This window comes from Canis aureus, chromosome 4, assembly GCF_053574225.1.
Source record: "Canis aureus isolate CA01 chromosome 4, VMU_Caureus_v.1.0, whole genome shotgun sequence".
In the NCBI taxonomy this organism is placed as follows: domain Eukaryota; kingdom Metazoa; phylum Chordata; class Mammalia; order Carnivora; family Canidae; genus Canis; species Canis aureus.
Window position 1 is genome coordinate 63,723,332 of NC_135614.1, and position 27,478 is coordinate 63,750,809.

General features: G+C 37.2%; 1 pseudogene; it reads left to right on the plus strand.

Moving 5' to 3' along the window:
- Window positions 1–3,589: 3,589 nt before the first annotated feature.
- LOC144311734 (microtubule-associated protein RP/EB family member 1 pseudogene) lies at window positions 3,590–26,993 on the plus strand (annotated as a pseudogene).
- Window positions 26,994–27,478: the final 485 nt, after the last annotated feature.

The following is a 27,478-nucleotide window of genomic DNA, read 5'->3' on the forward strand; positions in this document are numbered from 1 at the left end:
GTCCAGTGTATCATTTAAAGCTCTCATTTCTTTGGAGATGTTGTGCTTAGAAGACCTAACGAGTATAGAAAGAGCTAGATTGAAGTCACCAAGTATAAGTGTATTATTATCTAAGTATTTCTTCACTTTGGTTAATAATCTATTCATAAGAGACACACAGAGAGAGAGAGAGAGAAAGAGAGAGAGAGAGGCACAGACACAGGTAGAGGGAGAAGCAGGCTCCATGCAGGGAGCCTGACGTGGGACTCGATCCTGGATCTCCAGGATCAGGCCCTGGGCTGAAGGCGGTGCTAAACCGCTGAGCCACCTGGGCTGCCCTATCACTCTCTTTAGAGTTCTTGTATCACTCTCTTTTAAGCCTCTTGTCTCTCTGAGTTTGCGCCTGATCTTATGCTGCTGTAGAGAATCCTTTCACTTCATGATGTTTATGTCTTGCCTTTTTATCTGGACTGGAGACTTAGTTCTAAAGCATTGGTTCTCCAAGTGTGGTCCCTGGACCATAGCATCAGCATCATCTGAGAATTTGTCAGAACTATAATTTTTTAGGTCTCACTCCAGAGTTGCTAAGTCAGAAATTCCAGGTCAGGGGTCCAGCACTCTGTGAATAAGCCTTCCAGATGATTTAGATACATGCTCACTTTCGAGAACCACTGTTGTAAAGAAAAGGACAAATCTTATGCTTCTTTGTATCTTCCACAATGCCAGGGCAAAGCTGAAATGTAGAAGTTATTAAAATTCTAGATAACTTGAATTTTAAGACAAATGCTCAACGACATGCAAAGAAGAGCGTTAAAACACTTTCAAAAGTTTGTTATAAAAAAAAGTTTGTTATGAAATTTTAAGAAATAAAAAGCTACTATTTCTTACTGATTGTCATGCAGGATTATATAGACTGCAAGTTTATTAGTAATTCTCATAAGGAGAATTTCTTCATTTTTTTCCCTTTTCTTAAGGATTTTAGTGTTGTTCAGTACTGAGTAGTCAGATGATAGAATTCAGCACATTATGTTTCTAACATTCTTGAAACTCTAAATCTGTAGTTTATGGATGATTTTTTTTTTTTTTGGAGGTTGTGTGCTTGGTGGCCATATGTGAGCATGGAGAATAATTTCCTTCTATTTCTTATTAAAATCCTTTATGATAGCTTAGAACTCTCATGCAGTAATGAATGTGCTACAGAATAAAAAAATAATGATATACAGAGAAATCAACCCTTTGTGTGTATCTATACACCAAAAGGGGAAAAGTGAATTTAACTCATTATTTTTTGAGAAATATAAATATTGCATTCTTCTCTACCCTCCTCTAATCAAATTTTACACATCACCAGAGTTTACAGGCTTCAGTGCTGAGGTTAGCTTTAACCCTGTTATATCTTTTCTTTACTCCCCAGGAAAGCTGTATAGTCAGTGATGAACCCTATAAAGTCCCTGGGTCTGGCGTCTGCCAATTGAGCAAGCTTATAGTTGCCTTGAGCCAACTGACAGTACCCGTACATATGAGCCCAGGAAGATGACAGAGGAACCATGGGTCTACCTTAAGTACAATTGGTAACACCCTGTAAGCCTGTTTTTCGATTAGGGGCAACAAATTAGTCAGTACAGTCTTGGAGGAAGAGTTTGTGCTTTGGAGTCAGACAAACCTGAGTTTGAAGTCCAGCTCTCTATCTCTAATTAGCCATGCTTCTTACTGTTTTTTTCTTTTGGAATGAGGTTTCCAATATGTATCCTGCAGGGTTGTTGAAAGAGGATGGCTAATATATGCAAAGTACATGATCTAAGTTAGATGTAGTCAGTAAATGTTGGTCTCTAATAATTACTGTTTGTAATTCTTTTAATTTCAAAGACATAACTTGAATGAAGTCATCCCCTGTTGGGCTTTTTTAATTTCAGAGAGTTCTGCTTCTAATTCTAATTCAACACAAGTTGAACAATTTTTCTTTTGTTTTCTCTCTTCTTTATTGAAGCTGCACCTCTTGAGTTTCTGGAAAGCAGGTGGGTAGCTACATTAGTACTACCATTTATTGAGAAATCAAGTCTGTCTGGATCTTCCTTCTTTCATTGAACTAGTATTTATTGGATGCTTACTCTCTGCCAGACTGAGGATACGCAAGTGTGCACTGAGTACGGGATCAGAGCATGGTCTGCTTAATTCCAGCCAATAGTCATTTCAGAGAGCTGAAATGCAAACTTGTGACTAGAATTACCGTATTGTTCATACTTCCCTACAAATTCAGATTTTGGAGTTGTGGAAGCTGGTATATGCCTGCATGGTGAGATTTAATACAAGGACTTAATACAAGAACATTTCCACCATCTACTAGTATCATGAGAACCACTGTTGTTCAGGAAGAAACCTGATGTTTCCTCCACTAGAGTTAGTGCTTAGTCAAGGCCTTGGCTCTTTTATTCTCTGATGAAGAAGAATATAAGTTAGAAGTAATACTTTTTCCTTGTAGCATTCTCTGAACACATTAACAAAAATTATCTGATCAGCAAAGCTATGCTTAGTAAAGAATAGAGAATTAAGAGGATAAATGTACTGAGCATTTTCTTTGGAGGCCATCTGGAGAGGACTGTCAGGGCCAGTACAGGCAGGCCTGAGTGGAAGGTCTTGGGCAATTAGGGCCTGCGGTAACTTCCAAGATGGCTGCCAGTGATTCTTGCTTCCTGTTAGTTGCACTCTTATGTTGTCTCTATGACTTTGAATGAGGGTTGCTTTTGTGAACCAGTAGAATACTGTGGAAGTGACTCCCAAAACTAGGTCACAAGACATTGAGGCTTCTGCATTAATCACTAAATGAATCATTCTGGGGAAAGCCAGCTGCTGCGTTGTGAGGTCACTCAAGCAGTCCTTCACAGAGTTTCTTATGGTGAGGAACTGAGGTGTTCTGCCAACAATCAGCACTAATTTGCCAGGTATCTGAATGAGCCACATTGGAAGTGGATTTTCCAGCCTTACTGAAGCCTTCAGGAGACTATAACTCTGAATGACATCTTGACTTCAACATCATGAGAGACCTGAAAGTAGAACTACTCAGCCAAACCACATCCAAATTCCTGGCCTACAGAAACTGCATGAGATAATAAATATGTGCTGTTTTAAGACATTAAGTTTGGGGTAATCAGCAAGAGATAACTAATACAGAGCCCAGCATATGGTGCTAGATTCCTGGAGAAAAGAGCAAAGTTAAGGAAGCATGTATTCAAAGGGAAGATTAGAGATGCCAAAGACAGATACTTTTCTTACACTTTATAAAGGGGATAGAGATGGGGCTGGGAATGTTGGTGGGTGAGAGGAAGAAAATTTAATATGCAATTCCCAGAGTATGTGAAAGAAAGAAAAAAGGCAAAAAGGATGGATGTTAGTTTAGGAAGGACTCCTGAATGAAAAATTTGGAAATGCATCTATATTTCAACACTAGGGAGGTTTTGAAAATTGATTTTTATTTGAGCATCATTTGGATTTCATCAAACAGTAGAGTCATAGTAATATAGGTAAAAGAAGTCTCCAGAGATTCTTTAGGCCTTCCCCTCCTTCTCCAAGATTCTAGTTAAAGACCAAAGACAATCTAACCTTTTAAGTCAACATGCCAATGAAAACAGCAGTTTCCAAGGCTTGGCAAAAGGTTTGATATTTATTTAAACAAAAAGAGGCTCTTTCTAAAATTATCTCCAACTATATGAAACTATGAGTCACTTTTGTACCTCTAGAAAGAACTTAAATGACATATATGAGCATTTAGGTAAGAAGCTTTGTATTAGAGATTAAAAATTTTTAAACAAATTGCTTTCTTTTCACATGGTTTTATAACTATGAACGTCTTATATGTTTTTAGTTGGGGAAAAGAATGAGTTTCTTTGGAAAGGGGCAAGGCAGGAAATCAGTAATGATTCATACCACTTTTTCACATGCTTCTCTGACGAGTTTTAATCACAAATCTGTGTCCACTTGTATAACAAAAACATTAAAAGAGGGTGTTTTAAACTGCTTCTTTTTATTAACCATGTATTTGGTCTTGTAAATAATACACGCAAGGACATCCTTGTTACGTCAGTTGGAAAACAGTGATTAACCACCTAAGCTGTATAACTAGGAGACAAGGATGTCTTGCAATTTTATATGTACTTCTTAAATAGCTATGTGTTTTCTCTTGTGCTATTTAATTTGATTTAGGTACTTTAAATTTTAGAATTCCTTTAATTGTTTTTGAATGTTAATGATCATTTCTATCTTACTCTACATTTGATGGCAATTTTTAGGACTCTAAAGATAATTTTCTATGCCACAATAGTCTTTTGAAAGAAGGGCACATTTATTTGAAAGAAATACACTGTTATTTTTAAGCTCCCTTGATACGGTTTTACTTTGGCTTTCACTTAAGTCTAATTCCTTTTCCCCTTTGTTTCTATTGGGATGAGATAATCTTAGGTTTGTAGAGTCTTGTGTTGGAAATGACTATGACTACACAGACATAGCATAATATTTAGTAGGAAGAAGAGAAAGAGAAATATCATTAGTAACGTTCACTAACCATTTGAAAATACTTAAGTCCTACATAACCAGAGAGGAAAATGCCTCTTAACATATTTATTATTAACTTGGGTGGCTGAAACATAGTATGTGCACAAAATTATGAACCTAAATTGAATAGGAAGAGAGGAATGGAATTTAAAAATTATGACAAGTGGGAGAAATGGTTAAGGAGGCTAGATGCATTAACAATGGCAGTAATATAGGACATTTATGAATAAGAAAATTACTTCGAGGTAGACAGCTCAACAGATGAGTAGGATAGCATGTGAATATAGTACATACTTCAGTAGGAGCCTATGGAGTTGAGCAGGGATTGGAGATCTTTTTCTGTAAATATTTTAAGCTTGGGGGCCATAAAGTCTTTGTCATAACCGTTCAACTTGGCAGCTGTAGTTGAAAGCTGCCATGGATAACATGTAAATGAATGGATGTGAACGTGTTCCAATAAAACTTTATCAGCCTGAGGGCTGTAGTTTATCAATTCTATTCTATAGTATATAATTTTTTTATTAACTTTTTTGTAGATCAAGAAATTGCATAATGTTTGCAGCAACTTCTGGGAATCTAAATAATGCTAAATGCTTAAAAATGTATATAGAAGAGTCAAGGGACACTGGAAACTGCAGAGATTTTTGTGGGTAGGAATAGAGTTGACTCCAGTTGACACTACCTTGAGTACATCTGCTGCAAATACCAGGGAACCACTTGGGAGAAAAATCAGTGTCTGTGACCCATTCTGTTTTCATTTCAGTGAATATTTCAGCACATAGCCTGTGCTGAGGACCTACATAGATGCCCTTTATATTGGCATTGTTAGGAGCCTTCCAGGTCTGATAGCCAGCATATCTCCCAGTAATCAGGAGAGATGATGTTCAGTTCTATTTTAGTTAACACAAACAGACAAGCTAACAAACAAACACAAAACATCTCCTTTTGATGGTTTGTAATACTCTTAAATGTCCTGAGATAGAAGATGGAGCCCTTGACACCTGGAGGGGTGATGGTGGAGAAGAGAAATCTGCATTTATACTGAGATGTGATTAAAACAGGGCTAACTTAACCCTCCTACCCCTTATCAAGTGGAAGAGGAGTAAGATACACCCTCTATAATATTCTTTGACTTCATAATTCAATTCCATTGTAGGACTCTATACTAAGAAAAATCTTAGAAAGACTGCTAAAGATTTATATATAATATTTTAATTTTAGTTTCATTTATTAAACCAAAAATGTAAAGAGGTTAAATATCCAACAGCAGGAAAACAGGTAAATATGTTATGCTACATATGAGACAAAATAATATATCCTTTTTTAAAAATAAAGATTTATTTATTCATTTTGAGAGAGAGAGAAGAGTACAAGTGGGGGGAAGGGCAGGAGAGACTCTTCCAAGTAGACTCCTTACCGAGTGAGGAGCTCTGTTCCACAACCCATGAGATCATAATCTAAGCTGAAACCAAGAGTTGAATGCTCAACTGAGTGAGCCACCCAGGCATCCCTAATATGTTGTCTTTTAAAACTGTTTTTTGAAGACAATTTTATGATAGGCAAATTCTTAATATGATTTTAAGTGAATAAAGAAGAAGACATATGATCCTAATTTTAAAACTTTTAATTCCAGTATAGTATAACAGTTTTACATAAATTTCAGGTGTACAATATAGTGATTCGGTGATTCAATACTTAAAGTAGTCATCAACTTAGGTTCATGAGTGACAATGAAGAGCTGAATTCCCCTGCTGACCTGAGTACTCATCTAGAACTGTCACTTAAGGGAAAAAAAATGCATATCTATGGTGCTCATCTATCATGGTTGTGCCTAATAGAAAAATAAGTCCATGTGAAACACCCACTGGGGATTGCCAGAAACATTTGGTTGGGAGCAGAGATGACGTGTTTTATGGGAACCCAAAGATGTTCATAAATAAATAGGAATATAAACTAAAATTTATAAAATTAAAATTTTAGTTATTATTTATGTTACCACGTTTGCATCCACATGTTGAGGTCTCAGGAAGCTTGGGCTAACACGTATTTTAAAAATTTTATACTTTAGCATATATTATATTTCTTAATTGGGAGAGGTAGTGAAAAAGACAAACATATACATGAAAAATTGGAAAATATAAGTAAATTAAAAAATAAGGAGCAAAGAAAGCATAGAAATATAGTAAAGTATACACAGTATAGAAGGTAGAGACCTAGTAAAGATACGAGGCACATAAGCCACTGTGTCTTACATAGTTCCTGAAAACTGAGTGTAAATTAATTCTGATTTTACTATCAACCAGGTGATTAGTTAAATGATTAACACACCAATTTCTGATATGTGCAAATGTTTCCTTTGGCAATTAGTTCTGAAAGAAATTTCTCATTGGATTTTCACATAGGAAGCAATGTCCTTAGCAATATCCGCAAGAAAATACCAGAAAGGGTTTCACAGTGCTGCCTCTAGGTTAACTAAAAAGATACTGAATCAAAACAAATCTTAGGCAGAGAAAATCAAGAGAGTTGGAGGTGCACCTTGACAACAGAACATGGGAGATGATGGCCCCACTTGATCCGGGAATTAAACCTATATCTAGAGAAATGGTTGGAATCTATGTCCTTCAAATTGTCTTTATTAATATCCTTGCTCTACAGGAGGCTTTTTTTTTTTTAACATGTTGAGCAGCAGGTTATTTTTAGGAACTTTCCTAGAAACTGCTGTAAACTCTCATTTTTTTTTCCATTTGCCCACATAACTGCTAGAAAATATTATCTTTTCAGTCTTGTGAGATTACCTCTTATTGACAGAATTTAATCCAGAGCCGAGCCATAGTTAAAAAGGATTTTGGGAAATTTATATCTGGGCATTTCCCTTGCGATAGTAAGAACATAGAGGAGGAAGCTATAATGTGAAATGGATAACAGACCATCTAGAACGCTGCAAAATATTAGGTGGCAGATCTCCAATGGCAAGTCAACAAATAGAAAAGCAAACCAAATTGCCAACAATAGGTAGTTATTATTTTTTTTAAGATTTTATTTATTTATTCATGAGAGAGAAAGAGAGAGAGAGAGAGAGATAGAGAGGCAGTGAGAGAAGCAGGCTCCATGCAAAGAACCTAACGCGGGACTCGATCCCGCATATCCAGGATCATGCCCTGGGCCAAACCACTGAGCCACCCAGGGATCCCTTATTATTTGTTTTAAAATCACCTTTAAAACAAAATTATATGTAGGGATGCCTGAGTGGCTCAGTGGTTGAACATCTGCCTTTGGCTCAGGGCATGATCCTGGGGTCCTGGGATTGAGTCCTACATTGGGCTCCCCATGGGGAGCTTGCTTCTCCCTCTGCCTGTGTCTCTGCCTCTCTCATGAATAAATAAATAAAATCTTAAAAAAATTAAATGTAGAAATATTTGTATGTAAATGCAAAGGAAAAAAATACACACCAGTATGAGAATAAAAGTTTGGGAGTAGGATTTTATAGGACCAAAAGAGACTTGTACATTATGTTATCTGAAATTCATGCATATATGGTCAATTAATTTATAGCAAAGGAGCCAAGAATATATAATGAAGGAAGGACAGTCTGTTCAGTAAACTGTGTTGGAAAAATTGGACAGCCACAAGCAAAAATGTGAAACTAGACCACTATCTTATACCATACACAAAAATTAACTCAAAATGAATAAAGACTTGAACATAAGATGTGAAACCATAAAACTCCTAGAAGAAAATGTAGGCAGTAAGCTCCTTGACATAGGTTTTGGTGATGATTTTGTTTTGTTTTGTCTTTGTTTTTTAAAGATTTTATTTATTTATTTATTTATTTATTTATTTATTTATTTATTTATTTATTCATGAAAGACAGAGGAGAGAGAGAGGCAGAGACACAGGCAGAGAGAGAAGCTGGCTCCATGCAGGAAGTCCGATGTGGGACTCCATCCCAGGACTCCAGGATCATGCCCTGAGCCAAAAGCAGATGCTGAGCTGCTGAGCCACCCAGGTGTCCCGATTTTTTAATCTTATACCAAAAGCAAAAGCAACAGAAGCAAGAATAAACAAGTAGGACTAGGTCAAACTAAAAAGCTTCTGCACAATAAAGGAAGCCATAAAAAAAATGAAAAAGCAAAAAAAAAAAAAAAAAGAAAAAGCAACCTATTGAATAGGAGAAAATATAAATCATGTATCAGATAAGGGGCTGATACCCAAAATAGATAAAGAATTAATGCAACTCAATAGCAAAAATCAAATAATCTCATTAAAAAATGGGCACAAGACAAACTGTGGAAGGAGCCTCGGTGTCCATCGAAAGATGAATGGATAAAGAAGATGTGGTTTATGTATACAATGGAATATTACTCAGCCATTAGAAACAACAAATACCCACCATTTGCTTCAACGTGGATGGAACTGGAGGGTATTATGCTGAGTGAAGTAAGTCAATCAGAGAAGGACAAACAGTGTATGTTCTCATTCATTTGGGGAATATAAATAATAGTGAAAGAGAATAAAGGGAAGGGAGAAGAAATGTGTGGGAAATATCAGAAAGGGAGACAGAACATAAAGACTGCTAACTCTGGGAAACGAACTAGGGGTGGTGGGAGGGGAGGAGGGCGGGGGGTGGGGGTGAATGGGTGATGGGCACTGAGGGGGCACTTGACGGGATGAGCACTGGGTGTTATTCTGTATGTTGGCAAATTGAACACCAATAAAAAATAAATTTATTATAAAAAAATAAAATATTGTGCTATACTGTTCTCATCTAAAAAAAAAAGGTCACAAGAGCTGAATAGACTAAAGAAGACATACAGATGGCCAACAGGTACATAAAAATATGCTCTAAGTCATGAATCACCAGGCAAATGCAAATCAAAATCACAATGAGATATCACTTCACACTTGTTAGAATGGCTGTTACCAAATAGACTAGAAATAATGTGGATGTGGAGAAAACAGAACTCTTGTGCACTATTGGTGAGGATGTAAACTGATGCAGCCATTATGAAAGCAATATGGAGGTTCTTCAAAAAATTAAAAATACAAATATCATATGATTCAGAAATTCCATTTCTAGGTATTTATCTGAAGAAAACAACTCAAAAAGATATATGCATCTCATGTTCATTGTAATATTATTTACAATAGCCAAGATATGGAAACAGGCTATGTCTATTGATGGAGGCATGAATAAAAAATGTAGTATGTATTTATACATGCATACATATATGCATATACACAATGGAATATTATTCAGCCATTAAAAATATTGAAATCTGACCATTTGTGACAGCGTGGATGGACCTTGAGGGCATTAGGCTAACTGCAATAAGTTAGAGAAAGACAAATGCCATATGATTGTTCTTATATGTGGAATCTAAATCACGACAATAACAAGAGACAAACTCATGAAGAACAGATTGAAGATTGCCAGAGGTGGGGAGCTGGGGGAAATGCGTGGAGTTTTTGTTTTTTAATTACTTTTTAAAGTTTATTTAATTTTTTTCAGTAGTCTCTACGCCTAACATGGGGCTTGAATTCACAATCCTCAGATCAAGAGTTGCCAGTCAAGTGCCCATTTTTCAGTTTAAATAAATTGAATAATAATAATAAAAGAGGAGATTAATTTCTTATTCTACATATCTCACCATACAACAGGCATCGAACTCATGGTTCACTCACAAGCTTTTAAAATGTCAGATGCCAAACAGGACATTTATGATTAAGAATCTGGGTCTGGAGTTGTCTACTCAAAACTTGAGTTGGAACCAATAACAGCTGATGTTTGAAAGAAACAAAATTGAGTCAACTAAAGAGAATAACTAATCCCATGGATTTAGGCCTTAGAACCTTGGGATAGGTAATACATCTGGCTCAGAATAATTCATACAGATGAATTTTCTAGTTGTGATATGCCATTCTTATCATTTCAGTTACTGTCTCTTGTCTTTGGAAGATGGGTAACATTCATTCAGTTGATTTAAATTTATTTGGTGCTCATTATGCTGGTTGTGATTATCCTGTTATATTTACTGAATCTTGAGAGAGGACTATATATATATTTGTTCATGTTAAAAGGAGGGCCCCTATAGCTACATGTGGGGCCCCAGGTACATTAGAGCAGTCAGGTAATATATCCCTTTCAATATATTTCATTTAAAATTGTAATGCCTGGAACATTCAGTTAAAAATGTTTTTTTTATGACTTGTTAATTTTAGCTATTCTCACTCGTGTAAAGTGGTATCTCATTGTGGTTTTGATTTGTATTTCCCTGAGGACAAGTGATGCGGAGCATTTTTTCATGTGCTCAGCCATCAGAAAGGATGAATACCTACCATTTACATCAACTTAGTTGGAACTGGAGGGTGTTATGCTAAGTGAAGTAAGTCAGTCGGAGAAAAAAGCTTATCATATGATTTCACTCATATGTGGAATATAGAAATAGTGTAAGGGACCATAAGGGAAAGAGGGGGAAACTGAGTAGGGAAAAATTATGGATGAAGACAAACTATGAAAGACTTGTGACTCTGGGAAACAAATGGAGGGTTGCTGAAGGGGAGGTGGTTGGGAGAATGGGGTAACTGGATGACGGGCATTAAGGAAGGCACATGATGTGATGAGCACTGGGTATTATAGTATATGTTGGCAAATTGAATTTAAATAAAAATAAATGAAATATATTTTTAAAATATGAAATTTTGTGTATTCTATAATTAAAAAAATAAATGGAACTATCCTGGGTTAAGTAGTACCTTAACATAGTAATAGCTTAAACTACTAATTTCTATGATAGGATATTCTGTGATTACTCTGAAGTCAATGAATGGCAGAAAACTTTAGTTCAATTTTTGCATTAGCACTATATGATATGACTTTGGAAAAGTAATTTCATTTCCTTTTTCTTTTTTTAGGATTTATTTATTTATTTGATTTTAGAGAGAGAGAGAGAGCATGAAGTTCAGAGACAGAGGGAGAGAATCTTGAGCAGATTCCGTACTGAATATGGAGCCTGACTCAGGGCTTAATCCCATGACACTGAGATCATGACCTGAGCTGAAATAGAGTCGGACGCTTAACCAAATAAGCCACCCATGTACCCTTAATGATTTGATTTTCTTAGAACTCTGTTTTCCCAGTTGCAAAATAAGGGATTCTATTAGAGAATTTCTAAGATCCCTCTCAGCATGGATAGCCTATGATTCTAGGATTTGTTAGAAATATTAGAAGCATGGAATAGGGATCCCTGGGTGGCGCAGCGGTTTGGCGCCTGCCTTTGGCCCAGGGCGCGATCCTGGAGACCCGGGATCAAATCCCACGTCGGGCTCCCGGTGCATGGAGCCTGCTTCTCCCTCTGCCTGTGTCTCTGCCTCTCTCTCTCTCTCTGTATGACTATCATAAATAAATAAATTAAAAAAAAAAAAAGAAGCATGGAATAGTTCTAGGTGTGTGAGAGGAAAAGGCACAATATTGCTGGTCTTTGGGAAGCAAGAGGAAGTGCCCCAAATTACTGAGGATTCAGAAATTTAACCTGTGAGCAGTTGATGGTAACTTTTGCATACAGTAAAGTTTTGCTGAAGTTCAGCTTTCTTTCTCTTTCTTTCTTTCTTTCTTTCTTTCTTTCTTTCTTTCTTTCTTTCTTTCTTTCTTCTTTCTTTCTTTCTGTTGTATTCATTTGTTATGAGAGATGCACAATGAGAGGCAGAGACCTAGGCAGCGGGAGAATCAGGCTCTCCTCAGGGAGCCTGATGTGGGACTCAATCCCCAAAGCTGGGATCACACCCTGAGCTGAAGGCAGACACGCAACCGCTGAGCTACCCAGGTGTCCCATGAAGTTCAGCTTTCTTTCTATAAGACACTTGAAGTTACCCAGAGATATTTATTCTTATGTCTATGAACAGGGATTATATTCAGATAGTTTGTAACAAAATTACTCTATGCGCTATCTTTGGAGGGCATCCTTTCTGATTGTTTGGGTCAATTCTTGTATGGATTGTTGAATACTAATCCTAGCCATACATCATACTTATACATCTAAAGAGGTATATATAGTCCTTTCTTGTTTCCATTAGGAAGAACCTAGATGTTGAGTCTTAAGGTTTTACCATTTTCTGCTATTAGGGGATCAAATTTTGCAAGCAGTTTATGTCAGAGCTGAAGATCCACCTCTCAGGAATGAAAGACTGAAAATGAAGGTGAATATCTTTCCAGTAAAAGTGAAACTAGACTTCTTATTTATACAATCCAAGGAGAGTAAATACATAAGGGCCAAATATATCAGTTGAAAGAAGTCTATTAGTAAAAAAGCATATTAGCAAAATTAGATGTAATGATCTAAGTTTTTTGTTATCTTTGTAATAATGATATACTTTCATACCATTTCTTGGGCAGTATTATTAACTTTTGACATTTACTAAGTATCATTTATGTCCTCAGTACTGCATGCTATATAACAGAGTCTTTTAGAGATGGTATTATAAAAAAATTCTAAGAAACATACTTACAAAGACTGATAACCCATGCATTGGGGCCAAAAGGGGATTTTGTATGTTCACGATAGGAATAGTCAATATAATTAAGATGTTAATTTTTCTCAGATTGATTTAGAAAGTCAACTCAAACCTCCAGTCAAAAATATCAGCAGACTCTTTTCTTCTTCCTTTCCTTTCCTTTCCTTTCCTTTCCTTTCCTTTCCTTTCCTTTCCTTTCCTTTCCTTTCCTTTCCTTTCCTTTCCTTTCCTTTCTCTCCTCTCCTCTCCTCTCCTCTCCTCTCCTCTCCTCTCCTCTCCTCTCCTCTCCTCTCCTCTCCTCTCCTCTCCTTTCCTTTCCTTTCCTTTCCTTCTTTTTCCTTTCCTCTCTTGGACAAACTGATTCTAAACTTTGTGTGGAAACGCAAAGGATCTAGAGGACAAAAATGGAAGACATACAACCATCTAATTTCAAAACTTATGATGAAACTCCAGTAACCAAGATAGTGTGGTATTAGTTTAGTGTAAAGATAGACAAATAAATAAGTGGTACAGAATAGAAAGTTCACAAATACACACCATGCATATGTGGCTAATTGATTTTCAGAAAAGGTATTAAAACAACTCAATGAGGAAAAAATGATCTTACTTCACATTATATACAAAAATTAACTCAAGATAGATCACAGACCTAAAGAGCTAAAACTAGAAAATTGCTAAACAAGAACACGTGAGGGCAACCCCGCGGGCGCAGCGATTTAGCGTCGCCTGCAGCCGGGGGCGTGATCCTGGGGACCCGGGATCGAGTCCCACATCGGGCTCCCTGCATGGAGCCTGCTTCTCCCTCTGCCTGTGTCTCTGCCTCTCTCTCTCTCTCTTTCTCTCTCTCTCTCTGTGTCTCTCATGAATAAATAAAAAATAAAATCTTAAAAAAAAGAACATGTGAGAAAATCTTACAAAACAATTCAAATGGTGAGCTTTTTGAGGCTGACCCACTCCATCATTTATCATTTATCATTTATCATTTATCTCTTTTTCCTCAGTACCTAGCACAGTGTCCAGCCATAGGAAGTATCCAAGGAACGCTGGAACTCAGACCTAGATTTGTTCTTGTATTTCACATCCTTGGTGTATTCTCTCAGGGTTAGGTTCCACTCCCTTTATACTGCACTAGTGGAGAACCGGGAGCTGCATAAGCCTCAGCCCCCAAAGGAATTTGCTCACAGCACTTCTGAAATGAAAGAAGGGGGTTTCCCAGTCTTGGCCCATAGTTGATATCTCCTCAGTTCCTAACTGATCCTACTCTAGATTGGACCTGGTAATGCAACCTCGTTGGCCACCCAGGTTGAGACTCTGAGAAAATACAGTGAACTAGAGTGCTGAGGGTTATCAGTGAAAAGGTGGTTCATCCCAGGGTAATAGTTGTTCCACAGGATTATAGTGAAGGGCACTTAAATTACCATAAACAAGTAAAATATTTATTTTTAAAGAATGCACAGGAAGGACATGATGCTATTTCTTAAGAAGGGGAGACTTTGTTCATTTCCTGTTCTCTGAATTAGAGATCTCTAATTTTTTTTACTCATAACCTAGACAGGTCCTAGAAATACTGTAATTGAGAACTTTTTTGTCTTTCCTCCTTTTAAGTCTCACCATTACGCTAGCTATTTTCTAAGCACTAGTGGCATCTTCATTTAAAACTTTAACTAGGGACACCTGGGTTACTCAGTGGTTTAGCATCTGCCTTCGGCTCAAGGAGTGATCCCAGGGTACTAGGATCAAATCTGTCCCACATCGAGCTCCCTGTGGGGAGCCTGCTTCTCCCTCTGTCTGTGTCTCTGCCTCTCTCTCTGAAATAAAATCTTAAAAAAATAAGACTTTACCTAATCTAGTCTGCATTGGAGTTAACACTAGATCTGAGTCCTCCTGGGGATCTGTTGTCATTTAGCAATAGAAGTCCTATTTTTCAACAGGAATATATGGACCGTGGTTTCTCACCATGCTCAGAAAAGCATAAAGAAAAAAAAAAGCATAAAGAACTCACCTTGTCCATTTTTGAACTTCAGATCCATATGCCCTCTTAGTAGTATCCTAAGCTTCACATCTTTTTTCTTGATAGAGTTTCATTCCCTTCCCTTGTGGTTTATACATTATTTTGTCTTATAGGAGGAGATGCTTTACTTGCAAGCATACCTTTTCTTCATGTATCACCAAATGAGTACTGCTAGATAAATTACTTTTAATTCAGGTCAAGGTTTACTCTTAAAACTAGAGGGCTTCATCCAGAAGAGGGCCTATTCCAGGATCTAGAGTTATTTTGAACACTCTCCACCATAAGTTGGCACTTGGCTAAGTCTACTCCTTATGCTTTAATGGTTATATATGAAAATCATTTGAGCAAGATCTATGATAATTATTAGATTGTTATATTTGAAGAATCCCTGATAACTAAGTAATTTATTCCTTTCTCCAAAATGACTGCATTTATCTGCTTGGATGTTGTATAAACATTCATTTAATTTTGAGAGTAAATTAGCAAAGGATTATCTTCAGGCAGCTAGAGGGGTGCATGTGTGTTTGTATATATATATATATGTATATATATATATACATATATATATATGCATAAAGCATAAGAACCTGAATAAGATTTTATTTGTATTTTTTGTTATTGGTTCCCAGGAATAGAGGGTCTTATGAATTATAATTCTTATGAATTTTCCCTCAAGGGAAAGTTACACAATTATGATTAAAATGTAGTATTCAGAGAGGTCTATGTTAAGCATTCCTCAGCTTTATCAGGGATACCCTGAAAAGGACAGTGGCAGGAGTAATTTTTTTTAAACTATGCCAACCTGGAAGGGTTCTACCATTTACTTTTTGATATAAACAGATTCTGTCCAGCACTTACCAACAACTTGACCTACATTTTGTAGTACAACAAAAAATTTCAGTGAAAAATAGAAACCAAGAGTTCTGGATTTAAAGCTAGAAATATTTAAGACAGGGAGTGTTTATAGGTACTTCTTTCTGTTTATCATCTTAAAATAGATGCAGTACCAATGAAGGTTCTAGGATTTTATTTTGGCCCACATTTAAAATGTTCTGAGTAAATGCATGTGGTTTACTTTTGCAATGTTTACAGAGCACAGTCAAATAGCATTTAATGTCTAGGGTTAACCTCAAAATATTATCTGTTTTACTGAAGTAGAGTGTCGTATCCTGAGCAGGGCAGGGCAGTAGGTGCATTTATTCTGTGAAATTTTTTCAAAGCCAGTTCCATGAACTCTACTGAAACTCCAATCCTTAGTTCAGTGATAATTATTTATAGTAAATGGTATTTATTATTCTCTTATGTTTGGACTTTGGGTAGAGGACAGATACTGTTGAATACATTGAAAGGGTTTCAGGAAAATAAGGAAGGAAATTTCTTTTCCTTTTAATAATGCAGCACTTGTAGGAATGTAGGCTATATGCTTTAGGCCAATGATCAGTTATGCCTAGTTATAGACAGTGATGATTTTGTTGGGCCAATTGTCTGTTATCTCAAGAATAGGGAAATATGCCTGGGCAGGGGGCTGCTGGGGATGTTTCTCTAACCTTTCCTCAAAGTAGGAAGCTATTGGGTGTTGCCTGGTACTACCTCCAACTCTGAGGAGACCTTACTTTTTCATAAAGATATGGAGCCTTTCTTTATAGGATTCAAATTCTATTATGATGTTCTCTAGTAAAAAATTACAGAAAACCTCAGAGTGTCTGCTGGCTCAGTTGGTAGAACATGAGACTCCTGATCTTGGGGTTGTGAGTTCGAGCCTCATGTTGCATACAGAGATTACTTTAAAAAAATAACAGAAAATCTCCTTTTATGTAAGCCCTTTCTTGTTGACTAGGGACAGTTTCTCATCTTCCTCTATTCCTTTTAACTTTGAAATATATAGGGACTCTATTTTCCCTTTATTTTTTAATTAAAAAAAGATTTTATTTATTTATTTGTCATGGAGAGAGAGAGAGAGAGAGAGATCGAGAACGCATAAGCAGGGGGAACAGCAGGCAGAGGGAGAACAGGCTCCCTGCTGAGGAAAGAGCCCCATGTAGGGCTTGATCCCAGGACCCTGGGATCCTGAACTGCTGGGATCCTAACCTGAGCCAAAAGCAAGTGCTTAGCCTACTGAGCCACCCAGGAATCCCTTTTATTTTGATTTTAAACCAGAAGGAAGTAGAGATAGAGTAACAGAAGAACAAATTTCTAAATAACAGAGAAGCAGCTTCTTTTATAAGGCTGAATTTAAAACATTCCCCTGAGTTTTTGGCTAGGGCATTTTTGGGCTGCCTGAACATATTTACCAGTCCACTTGCTATGAACAAAGTCACCAGTATGCGTTTATGGATGCATCTATTTCCTTTTTGTCTGTGTCATCAGACCATGAGAGCTCTTTTAGCTTAGTTACTTAAAGTCAACGCACAAAAACAAATTCTCATAAAATCGACTGGAAAAAATTAGAGAACCCATAGCTGATTAAACATCTTATTAGATTAATCTATAAGAATTTAGATACATGTAATTATACATGTTAATTTGTATAAGGATTAGTGTTTATAGCATTAAATAAATACTGACCCACCCAAGTGCAAAGCAAATCAGTTTGAGAGCAAACTAAATGTTTTTTGGAGATGTTTTCAGACATACCTCAGAATCTACTGCTTGGTAACTTTTGCTTAAATGTGTGTATGGTGGTTATTTTATATGTCAACTTGACTGGGCTAAAGGATGCCCAGATAACTGGTAAAACATTATTTCTTATGTGTCTGTGAGGGCATGTTTTTAGAAGAGGTTAGCATTTCAGTTGGTAGGTTGAATAAAGAAGATTGCCTGCACCGAAGTGGATGTGCATCTTCTAATACATTAAAGGCTTGCATAGAACAAGCCAATAGAGGAAGGGTAAATGTGCTCTCTGCTTAAGCTGGGATATCCATCTTCTCCTAACTGTGGGCATCAGCACTTCTGGTTATCAGGCCTTCAGATAGGGACTGAATTATACCACTGGCTTTCCTGGTTCTTCAGTTTGTAGATAGCAGATTATGGGTCTTCTCAACTTTCATTATTGCATGAGCCAATTTCTATAATAAATCTCTATATCTATATCTAATCTATCTTACTAGTTCTGGTGTGTGTATGTATGTGTGTTTTCAAGATTTTATTTATTTATTCACGAGAGACGCAGAGAGAGAGAGAGAGAGAGAGAGAGAGAGAGAGATGCAGAGACACAGGCAGAGAGAGGCAGAGAGAGAAGCAGGCTCCATGCAGGGATCTGATGCAGGACTTGATCCTGGGACTCTGGGATTATGCCCTGGGCCAAAGGCAGATGCTCAACCACTGAGCCAATAGCCTTCCCTGTTTTCTGTTTTTTTAGAATCCAGATATAGCACATAAGGTATAAACAAAATCACTCAACCTTAAACCCTCATTTTAGGGATGTCTACTGGTTTATTTTCATTGTTTTTTTGAAAAGTAAAGTATATTACAGTGAAGTAAGACATACTCTGATTGTGACTTTAGAAATTATTTATATGTTTATTGGAAATATATCCAATTGAAACAACGTAAAAGTTCAACACTAAGGCATTGGTTATATATATTAAGATGATTAATATAATATTAAGCTGTTTAATAAATATAAATATAATTAAAATAGTATTGCCAATAAATATTTACTAATATAGAAATATCTTCATAAAATATTGCTAAACTTAAAAAGTCCACTTAAAACAAATAAGCATATATATTGTAACACTCAAAAGAGGGAAATTTACATACATAAGAAAAGTTCTAGAATAGCATTATTCTATTTAAATATATTACAAGTCACAAATGCATTTAAAGTTTTCTAGTAGCCACATTAAGACAAGTGGAAAGAAATAATTGAAATTAATTTTAATAATATATATTAATGGACAAAATATATATTTTTTAATAATAAATTTATTTTTTATTGGTGTTCAATTTGCCAACATACAGAATAACACCCAGTGCTCATCCCGTCAAGTGCTCCCCTCAGTGCCCGTCACCCATTCACCCCCATCCTCCTCCCTCCTCCCCTTCCACCACCCCTAGTTTATTTCCCAGGGTTAGGAGTCTTCATGTTCTGTCTCCCTTTCTGATATTTCCTACCCATTTCTTCTCTCTTCCCTTCTATTCCCTTTGACTATTATTTATATTCCCCAAATGAATGAGACCATATAATGTTTGTCCTTCTCCAATTGACTTATTTCACTCAGCATAATACCCTCCAGTTCCATCCACGTCGAAGCAAATGGTGGGTATTTGTCGTTTCTAATGGCTGAGTAATATTCCATTGTATACATAGACCACATCTTCTTTATCCACTCATCTTTCGATGGACACCGAGGCTCCTTCCACAGTTTGGCTATTGTGGCCATTGCTGCTATAAACATTGGGGTTCAGGTGTCCCGGAGTTTCATTGCATCTGTATCTTTAGGGTAAATCCCCAGCAGTGCAATTGCTGGGTCGTAGGGCAGGTCTATTTTCAATGGAACAGAATAGAGAACTCAGAAGTGGACCCTCAACTTTATGGTCAACTAATATTCGATAAAGGAGGAAAGACTATCCACTGGAAGAAAGACAGTCTCTTCAATAAATGGTGCTGGGAAAATTGAGCATCCACATGCAGAACAATGAAACTAGACCACTCTCTTTCACCATACAGAAAGATAAACTCAAAATGGATGAAAGATCTAAATGTGAGACAAGATTCCATCAAAATCCTAGAGGAGAACACAGGCAACACCCTTTTTGAACTCGGCCACAGTAACTTCTTGCAAGATACACCACGAAGGCAAGAGAAACAAAAGCAAAAATGAACTATTGGGACTTCATCAAGATAAGAAGCTTTTGCACAGCAAAAGATACAGTCGACAAAACTAAAAGACAACCTACAGAATGGGAGAAGATATTTGCAAATGACGTATCAGATAAAGGGCTATAAAGAACTTCTTAAACTCAACAGCAAAGAAACAAACAATCCAATCATGAAATGGGCAAAAGACATGAACAGAAATCTCACAAAGCAAGACATAGACATGGCCAACACGCACATGAGAAAATGCTCTGCATCACTTACCATCAGGGAAATACAAATCAAAACCACAATGAGATACCACCTCAACCAGTGAGAATGGGGAAAATTAACAAGGCAGGAAACCACAAATGTTGGAGAGGATGTGGAGAAAAGGGAACCCTCTTACACTGTTGGTGGGAATGTGAAATGGTGCAGCCACTCTGGAAAACTGTGTGGAGGTTCCTCAAAGAGTTAATAATGGACAAAATATTAACTGACAAAATTATTAATGATATTTTATATATTTTTGTATAAGAGAATATTTCACATGTTTTTGAAATTCACTGGGTATTTTACCATTAGAGCACATTTCAGTTTGGACTAGATATATTTCACATGTTCAGTAGTGTCATGTGGCTAGTGGCTACCATCCTGAACTATGCAAAACTAGAAGAACATGCATCAAAAAATTAATAGTGGCTGTCTATAGATGGTAGAATTATGAATTTATATTTTGCTTACTTATATTTTCTAGTTTTTACAATAAACATCTATTACTTTTATAATAAGTTTAAAAAATCCATGTTTAAATAAGTGTTTCATAAAGTGTGGTGAAACGTCCATTTGCTTATATCTCCAAGAAGTCCTCTAATGGAGGAAGATATAATAATCTGTGTTTACAAGACAGTTGAAGTTTATGAATTGAGACTCAAATCAGTACTATAGGTAGTCAGGGGACTGTATATGTGTGTGCATGTGTGTGAATGAAGATGGTGTGTGAAGAGCTTTCTGTGAACCCTGACAATTCCCACAGTCATGCATTGTGGCAATTCCCATAGGATACATGGTGGCCCTGAGGCATGAGCAACATAGCCTTTCATTGAGGATCATTAACCTGAAGTGATAGTCCTTAACATCAGTCAGTTCCATTTTTCTTCACTGGAGTATCTTCATATTTGTTAGCCCAGAATGACCCACTGTACTAAACACAAAATCAGGCTAGATAGTTCTTGGGTTGAGTTCTAGAGGTTAAACATGAATATTTCAGAGCAGTTGGGGCCAGTTTCCCATCAAAAGTAACCTCTTGGGAATTTGGAGTACTCAAGTATTAGCCAAGTTAGGGTCTAGTTCAATATTCCTCTGAAATGACACACTGGAATTATTCTGTCAGAGGGAGCTATGGAATGTACCCTACCACGTGATCAGAAAGCCCTGAACTGTAAACAGTGAAACTTTTAGAATGCCAAATGGAGTCATATGGAGATCAGTGACACTTTATATGCTATCATCTTAGTGGCCTCATAACAAACACTGTATTCATTAAAATTGCACTTGAGGTACCTTGACCTATGTCAATGATGGGCTAAAATATTGGACTAAATAATTTCTAATTCATTTGGCTTTTATTATACTAAAGTTAATCATAAAAACTCATATGGTATTAATGCCTGTGTCATAAGTCCTTTATCAAATTTCTACACACAATTCATTATTAATTTTTCAGGAGATTCCCAGATGTTCTGGGGATGGAGTTATGGCAAACATGAACTGGTTCCCCAAGGTTATGCTTAGAGCAGTTTGAGCCAATCTGACAACCTCATGTGCTTTTAAGTATAAAGCACCTGCCAAGCCACATGTGCACCAGACCACTGGAATTCCCTGGCATTGTTTTCCTGAGCAGGAGGCTAAGGTAGTGGGGTACTCATAAAAGCACTCAGTATTTCTTTCTTTTTGTTTTAAAAATAGAACATTTCTACAAAATAAGCCTCATCTCTGGTTTCCAAACCATAAAATTCTGAAGCAAGTTCTTTTAGAAAGTCACCGTATTTCTGAATGAAACTTCATCACTAAGTCCCATCATCCTTTTCTTTTTTTTTTTTTAAATTAAATTCAATTTGCCAACATATAGTATAACACCTAGTGCTCATCCCATCAAGTGTTTTCCTTAGTGCCTGTCACCCAGTCACCCCATCCGCCCCCCACCTCTCTTTCTGCAACCCTTTATTTTCCAGAGTTATGAGTCTCTTGTGGTTTGTCTTCCTCTCTAATTTTTCCTCCAGTTTCCCTCCTTTCTTTTATAGTTCCTTTCATTATTTCTTTAATATTTTATTTACTCATGAGAGAGAGACAGAGACAGAGACAGAGACACAGAGAGAGAGACAGAGAAACAGAGAGGCTGAGGGAGAAGTGGGCTCCGTGCAGGGAGCCTGATGTGGACCAGATCTCTGGTCTCCAAGATCACACCCTGGCTGAAGGCAGCGCTAAACCGCTGAGCCACCCAGGCCGCCCCGCTTTCATTATTTCTTATATTCCACATATGAGTGAAACCATATGATGGTTGTCCTTCTCTGATTGACTTTTTCACTCAGCATAATACGTTCCAGTTTCCATCCATGTTGAAGAAAATGATGGATATTCATCCTTTCTGTCTCATCATCCTTTTCAACTGTTGCAACTCTCTGCAGAGAGTCTGATGATCCTTAGCAAAACCATTTTACTTAGTGAAGATACTAACGTAAAATTAAGGAGATACAATACCTTTATTTGGGCCACAGGAATTAATTGGCATTTTTTAGCCCCCTCCACCCCCCTTTTTTTTGACTTAATGGCACAGTAGCTATGACACTTAACTGCTCTGTTCCCTGTAATAGAGAACAGGGGAATGGAAAAATTAGTCTCTCTTCTCTACAAGTATAGTCACAGAAAACTTATAACCTATCAAGCCTAGGACTTGGAAAAGATAATTGGGTGATCCTTGTTTACTAAAGATTTTGAAACTACTTCATATCAATTTAGGTAGGCCAACTGCTTTAATGCAAGTGTTGGGTAGGGAATAGGTGGGCAGTATCCTTCCTCCACACAGTCATTCAGAAGTCCAGGACAATGGAGGCCTTGCCAATTTCAGTATGCAGATGATCCAGGTTTCCCACTAGGGGAATAGGGCAGAGAGGAAAATGCATAGGAGAATTTTATGGACTGGAATTGGACATGGCATGTAACATTTCCACTCACTTTTCATAAGTTAGTATTCATTTATATAGTCTCACCTAACTGCAAGAGAGACTAGGAAATGTAGTCCCTGGCTGGGAATCAATTTTCTTTTATTTTTTCTTTTTTTTTTAAATTAAGATTTTATGTACTAATTTGAGAAAGAGATAGAGAGAGTGCAAGAAGAGGGGAGAGGGAGAAGCAGGCTCCTGGCTGAGCAGAGGACCCCATCTGGGTGGGGCTTGATTCCAGGACCCCGGGATTATAACCTAAACCAAAGGGAGACACTTAACCAAATGAGCCCCCAGGTGCTCCTGGGAATCAATTTTCAAATAATCTTTACACTATGGATGAGGGGCCATAAATTTTTGCTTGACAATTAGTTAGCTATCACTGTTTAATGCTCTGCCCTTTTCCTTTTGAGAAATTTAGGCAGATGAAAAATTAGAGCTAACAGATTAAAGAGAACAGATCATTTCCCCCAGGAATAGCCTTAATGATGGTACCTTCACCTCAGCTGTACACTGTCTCCATGAAACTTGCATAGAAGAGATTGAAGAAGAAAGGAGATGGGAGGAAAGAAGGAGAGAAACACTGAGGGGAAAAGATGGAAAAGATAGTAAAAAAATATGATGAGGTGATAAGAAGATAAGATTGTACTACACTGGATATTCTTGTGGATTAAAAAGAGTTTCCAGCATTTTACATCTCTCTTATTTCCTTATTGTGCCAGAAGACAACTTTAGGTAAGCTGGGCTCTGGGTTCCCTTTACTACAGACATGTTCTAGTAATAGTGGGTTAGTTGTTTTTATCACTACACTAATGAAAAGATAATGCATTTGCAAATGATTTGCAAACTACACAGGATTATCTGATTGCAATTATGATGGGTTTTAGCATTAGACATAATACACATTTTTAAAGGTTATATTGCTGGGCTAAATGAGAAAATCACAATTTACTGATTGCAATTCCATTTTACTAAATAATGTATTGATGTGTAAAAATTCATATAGGTAAAGACATACATCCTCAGTGTGTAGCTTGATGGATTTTCACAAAATGAATGTCAAGAAACATAACATTACCAGCATCCAGAAAATCCTCCTGTGCCTATTCCTTGTTATTATACTCTCTTTCTCCAGAGATACCTTAACTTTCTATAATTCGAATTATATAGTATGGATTTTTTGTGACACAATTTATATTGTTGCATATGGCAGTAATTTGTTAACTATATGTATATTCTCTCTCTCTCTATATATATATGTATGTAATATAGTCATATATATTCAAGAGTATTTTTTTTTGTTTCCAGTTTTCAGCTATTATGAATAACTCTGCTAGGAACATCTTTGTACATGTCCTGTTGTCTACAGAGGTACACATTTCTATTCAGTATTTACCTAATAATGAAATTTATATCTCATTGAATAGGCAGATATTCTCTTTCAGTAGATACAGCTAAGCACGTTTTCAAAGTGGCTATAATAATTCACCTTCCCAGTAGCAGTGTATTCAAGTTCCAGTTTTTCCACATCCTAGCCAGCACTTATTGTTAATCTTCTACTTCCAGTCACTCTGATGGATATATAATGGTTTCAGATTTTCTGGTGATTAATGAACTCAAGAGCCCTTTCCTATGTTTATTAGTCATTTGGGTAACTTCTTTTGTGAAGTGCCTGCTTATGTCTTTTGTCAATTAAAAAAATGTTACTGTTTTTTTTTTTAAACAGTAAAAAAATGTTTTTCTTATTGCTTTGTAGGAATATGTCATCTGTTCTGGGTATGAGACCTTGGACAGATGTCTACATGCACATATCTTCTTTCATTATTTGGTTCATTCTTTTTTTAATAGGTCTTTAAATATACAAAAGTTACTAATTCCACCATCATTTTCTTTAAGAATAATGCCTTTTTGTGTAATGTTTAGGAAATCTTAGGGTGCCTGGGTGGCTCAGTTGGTTAAGCATCTGACTCTTGATTTTGGCTCAGGTCTTGATCTCAGAGTCGTGCAATTGAGCCCCATGTCAGGCTCTGCACTGGGCGTGGAGCCTGCTTAAGATTCTCTCTCTCTCTCTTTCTGCTCATGTATACTCTCTCTCTATTGAAAAAAATCATATTACTTTAATAATGTATAGAGTATACTTTTTTAAAGGACTTTTATTGTGCCACCTTTCATATGTAAATACACAATCAAATTAGAATTGATGTTTTAATATGGTATGAGGAAAGTTCAAGCTTAATGCATTTTGAGTCAACTGGATATCCAATTGACCTAACATTATATATAGAAAAGACTCTTTTTTCAACACTTGTAGTAGTGCCGTGTTGTCTTGCTCAGATTCCCGTTTACCAGGTAGTGCATCTATGCTGTCAGATGCTGTGTCAACAGTTCATGGCTGATGCTCAGACAACTGGTTCTTTTAAAAAAAAAAAAAGATTTTATTTATTCATTCATGAGAGACACACAGAAAAAGGCAGAGATATAGGCAGAGGGAGAAACAGGTTCCCTGCAGGGAGCCTGATGCAGGACTGGATCCAGGACCCTGGGATTACAACTTGAGCCAAAAGCAGATGCTCAACCACTGAGCCACCCGGGTGTCCCCAGCTGGTCGTCTTTTAATGGGAACCATCTACCCCTGGCAGTTACATCTCCACTGAGGATGTTCCTGAGCCAGTGAATGATGAATGTAGGAGCATAAAAGCCTGGCTTTTTTCCTTGGGAAGGGTTAACCTGTGTTGGGTTTATGCTTCTGAGCCTCATCCTGTGGATTAAACTATAGCTAGCTTTCATCAAAGACTGCACCTTTGCGTGCCTCCTTCTCCTTTCCTAATTCTGCCTAATTCTCTCTATATAGAATTTTTTTCCTGAAGGGCATTGTCTCAATAAATCATGTATACTACAAACCTGGAACGAGACGAAGGCAGAATCGAAGCCGGGCACAGGCAGTGGACGCGGTCCCACCGAGAGCCGAAGATGCAGTGAACGTATACTCAACGACCGTCACCATTGATAACCTAAGTCGACATGATATGCTGGCCTGGATCAATGAGTCTCTGCAGCTGAATCTGACAAAGATTGAACAGTTGTGCTCAGGGGCTGCCTATTGTCAGTTTATGGACATGCTATTCCCTGGCTCCATTGCCTTGAAGAAAGTGAAATTCCAGGCTAAACTAGAGCGTGAATACATCCAGAACTTCAAAATACTACAAGCAGGTTTTAAAAGAATGGGTGTTGACAAAGTAATTCCTGTGGACAAATTAGTAAAAGGAAGTTTCAGGACAATTTTGAATTTGTTCAGTGGTTCAAGAAATTTTTTGATGCAAACTATGATGGAAAAGACTATGACCCTGTAGCTGCCAGACAAGGTCAAGAAACTGCAGTGGCTCCCTCCCTTGTTGCTCCAGCTCTGAACAAACCGAAGAAAACTCTCAGCTCTAGCAGGGCAGCTCCACAGAGGCCCATTGCAACACACAGAACTACTGCAACCCCTAAGGCTGGCCCGGGTGTGGTGCGAAAGAATCCTGGTGTGGGCAACGGGGATGATGAAGCAGCTGAATTGATGCAGCAGGTCAATGTATTGAAACCTACCATCGAAGACTTGGAGAAAGAGAGAGATTTCTACTTTGGAAAGCTAAGAAACATTGAATTGATTTGCCAGGAGAAAGAAGGGGAAAACAACCCTGTATTGCAGAGGATCGTGGACATTCTCTATGCCACAGATGAGGGCTTTGTGATACCTGATGAAGGGGGCCCACAGGAGGAACAAGAAGAGTATTAACAGCCTGGACCAGCAGAGCAACATCCGAATTCTTCACTCCAAATCATGTGCTTAACTGTAAAATATCCCCTTTTATTATTCTTAGAGGACTCACTGGTTTCTTTTCATGAGCAAACAGTACCTCTTCTTAAAGTGCACTTTGCAGAAGTTTCACCCCTTTTCCAATGAATTTGAGTTAGGAGCTTTTACCCTGTAGCAGAGCAGTATTAACATCTAGTTGGGTCACCTGGGGAACAGAGAGGCCGACCATGGGGCTCACTGTGTGGATGCTGGTAACACTCACTGCTGGAGAAGGTGCTTTTATGTCATACACTGAGGTGGAGTCCTCAGTAGAGAAATGTAAAGACTGATTTGAATTTCAAGCTAATGTGAAATCTTGGCAGAGAACGTTTTAATAAATAAATGCCTTAAGAGTATTTTTAAAAAATAAATAAATTATGTATACTACAAACCCTATTTCAGGCTCTGTTTCTAGGGAACTTAACCTAATACATTTGTTTCTAGAAGTGGGACGTACACTCTAAGAATGGGATCCCAGGTTGGATCATTTTCTGTCAGTATAATAGAAATGCCTCATCATCAGTTACAATAATCTATTATGATATGTAGTAGAAGTACAACTGTTGAGACTTCTACCT